Source organism: Capsicum annuum, unplaced genomic scaffold (assembly GCF_002878395.1).
Source record: "Capsicum annuum cultivar UCD-10X-F1 unplaced genomic scaffold, UCD10Xv1.1 ctg69802, whole genome shotgun sequence".
Lineage (NCBI taxonomy): Eukaryota > Viridiplantae > Streptophyta > Magnoliopsida > Solanales > Solanaceae > Capsicum > Capsicum annuum.
The window spans coordinates 84-3972 of NW_025879475.1; the positions used below are offsets into that span (position 1 = coordinate 84).

At 37.0% G+C, this 3889-nt stretch overlaps 1 non-coding gene across 1 annotated transcript; it reads left to right on the forward strand.

Moving 5' to 3' along the window:
• The first annotated feature begins 3173 nt into the window (after nt 1–3173).
• Nucleotides 3174–3280, forward strand: LOC124894112. Its single transcript, XR_007051019.1, has one exon. It is a non-coding gene; the product is annotated as a small nucleolar RNA R71 (small nucleolar RNA).
• Nucleotides 3281–3889: the final 609 nt, after the last annotated feature.

Sequence of the window (3889 nt, forward strand, 5' to 3'; positions counted from 1 at the left end):
TCGAATGTATACACCAATGCCAACATTTCTTTCTCTGTAACCGCGTAGTTAACTTGAGCATAATTCAACACTTTACTAGCATAGTAGATAGAGAAAAATACCTTATCTCTTCTTTGACCCAAAAATGCTCCCACAACAATGTTACTAGCTTCACACATCAACTCAAAAGGTAACTCCTAATCTGGCACAATTAGAATAGGTGTTTCAGTCAACTTCTTCTTAAGATTTTTAGAAGTTTCATGAAAATCTACCCCAAACTCGAACTTGGCTTCTTTCTGTAATAATTTACACATTGGGCTTGCAATATTCAAGAAATCTTGAATGAATCATCTATAGAACCCTGCATGTCCCAGAAAGCTCCGCACTCCTTTGACTGTGATTGGATGAGGCAACTTTTTAATCACTTCAACATTCGCCTTGTCCACTTCAAGTCCTTTGCATGACACTTAAAGGCCTAGGACAATTTCTTTCTAAACCATAAAGTGGCACTTCTCCCAATTCAGCACCAAGTTTGTTTTCTCGCATCACGCTAGGACTCTGTAAAGATTCTGCAGGCACTTTTCTAACGAATTACCATACATAGAGAAATCATCGATGAATACCTCAACAAATTTTTCCACCATGTCTGAGAATATTGCCATCATACATTTTTGAAATATAGTAGGTGCATTGCATAAGATAAAAGGCATAGGTTTGAATGCATATGTACCATACAGATAAGTGAAAGTGGTCTTCTCTTGGTCTTTTGGTGCTATGCTTATCTGATTATAGCTAGAGTACTCATCTAGAAAATAATAATACTCTTGCTCTGCCAATCTATCCATTATTTTGTCAATGAAAGAAATTGGATGGTGATCCTTAAGAGTCTCTTCATTCAACATCCGATAAACAATACAGATCCTCCAACCTGTCACCGTACGTATGGGAATTAACTCATTATCATCATTGGTCACTACAGTCATTCCTCCTTTATTTGGTACAGAGTGCACCAGACTCACCTATTTGCTATCAAAAATTGGGTAGACAGTACCACTATCTAACCACTTGATCACTACTTTTTTGGCTACCTCCTTCATCATAAGATTTAGCCTTTGTAGTTGCTACACTCTAGGTTTGTAACTTTCTTCCATGTAGATGTTGTGTATGCAAAATGCTGGATTGATTCCTGTAATATCAAATATTTGCCAGCCAATTGCCTTCCTACTCCTCTTTATCACTGCTATAGCTTCCTTTACTTGTATATCTGATAATCCTGCAGACAAAATAATAGGCAAGATATCTTGATCACTAAGAAAAACATATTATAAATAAGGAGAAAGAACCTGAAGCTCTAAGTTAGGAGTATTTTCGAATAAAGGTCTAGGTGATGGACCAATCGGCCTATTCAAATGCTCGAATGACACTTTTTTTATTTCAATCACTACTAAATTCATAATCTGGACTAATTCCAATGCTTTCATATCTCTATACAGATCATAACCCATCAAAGCTCGCTCTAATAGATCTTCAGACAAAAGCAACTACCAATCCAAAGTAAGATTAATAATCGATATAGAAGACAATTCCTCATATATAGCTGGCAGTTTCAATGCTTTATACACATAAAAAAACTTCCACTTTATCGTGTGCTCACATTGTGAGTTTTCCAGATGCTACATCAATGAGTGACTGTCCTGTTGCTAAGAAGGGTTATCCCAAAATAAATGGAACAACAGGATCACCCTCAAAGTCAAGAATTACAAAATCTACCAGGAAGATTAAAGATCCTATTTGCACCAACACATCTTCAATAATACCATCTATCCCAGCAATAGACCTATCCGCTAACTACAACACAATAGTCATGGGTTTAGGACTCCCAAGACCCATCTTTCGGTACCATAATGTGGGTATGATATTTATGCTAGCACCCAACTCACACAATTCACGTGCATAAATAGTCTGTCCAATGGTAATCTGTAAGGTGAAACTACCTGGATCATTTAACTTCGTAGGCAATTTATTTTGAAGTTTGGACGTGCATTCTTGAGTAAGTACAATTGTAGCATATTCGGTCAACCGGTTCTTATTGGCAATAATGTCCTTCAAGTATTTCGTATATTTTGGCACACTCTGCAGAATGTCAACAAGAGGAAAGTTTACTTGAAACTTCTCTAAAAGATCTAGGAACTTCTTATAACTTGCTTCCTCTTAATGCTTCCATTTCTTTTGAGGAAAACGTAAGGGGATAGTCTTCTTTTCTGCATGAATTTCATCTCTTGCCTCTTTTTCCTTGACTTTCTCCATTGCACTGTCTTTTGAACTGTCATCAGTGACTATGGAATTATCATGCTCCTAAACCATCTCCTTTGTTTACAGCCCACTCCTTGTTGTAACAGTATTTACCTAATACAGATTAGCCTCTATATCGCTAGGTAATGCTCCTTGTGGCCTTTTTTCCTGTGATCCTACAATTTGAACCAACTACAACTCTAGATTTCTTGTAAGCAATTATTGACTCTTCAACTCAGATGCAAACTGTGCTTGTTCAGTCTTTATGTCAACTGCAAATTATGCTTGTTGAGCCATAAACTGCTTAATCAATTCCTCCATATTACTAGTCTGAGCGGTCGCCTGATTATTTTGAGCTGGCTATGGATTTGATTGCATTGGTCCTTTCTACTAATTTGTATTTTGTGCTTGATTTCAACCCCATGAGAAATTGGGGTTGTTCCTCTAATTGGGATTATACGTGTTCCCAATATTGTGTTGAACCTGACAATTTGTATTCCCTACATAGTTATCTCGATATGGATTAACAGAACATGCGTCTGCTTTATGCTCACCACTTATACAAACTTCACACCACAAATATACCTATTGAACTGCATTTGTTTACTGGTTCTGGCACCCAAATTTAGGTTGTTCAACTGAGTAGTCATATGGCTTTGCATTGCTGAAATCTATGCTTGTAATACAGTGAACTGATCTACCTCTAATACCCCTACAACCTTCTTGGGGGTACTCTTTTTGTCTTTATGCCAATCTGGATTCCCTTGTGAGATTTGATTCAATAGTGTATACAATTCTTCATAAGTTTCTCCAAAGCTTGGCCTCCTACTGCTGAATCCAAGAGAATCTTTGTATTCGACTCAAGGCTTTCTATAAATGTGTGCACCAAGACATCATTCGATTGATGGTGATGAGGACAATTTTTGAGCATGTCTTTAAATCTCTTCCTAGCTTGGTAGAGATTTTCTTCATCTTTTTGTCTGAAACTCAAAATCTCACTCCTCAATTATGTAGTCTTTTAGGATGGAAAGAATCAAATAAGGAACTTCCGAGCACAATATTCCCTAGAAGTAATAGAGAGTGGTGGTTTAGCATGTAACCACCTCTTTGCTTCCCCATTTAGAAAAAAAAAAGAGTGTAAATCTGACAGAATCAGAATTCACATCTTTAAGAATGTATGTATCACTTATCTCCAGGAAGGTTTGTATGTGCTATTATGGATCTTCGTGTGAATGTCTATGAAATTTCCCCATAAAATTCAACAACTACACCATATTTTATTTAATTCCCATCGACCTCCTGGCTCAGTCTTCTGAATACTGTTAGTCACATGGTTCATAAGTGGGATTGCCACGTCACGAATAGGTCTTGCGGCTGGTTGAATAGGAACAACTAGAATAATCAGAGCTAGAACACTTCCAACATTTGGATCAACAACATTAGGATCTCGTCTTTCAGCCATCTGACCTATTAAATGAAACGTTGAGCTCTTAATGTCTAATGAAAAATCAATTTTGATTCTGCAAAAACCACTACCAACCCTTTATCTCTAGCCAGTCCAGTATTCAACTAAACCTACAAAAATTCAGTCGCTAAGATCAAGTTGTTGACTTAAAAT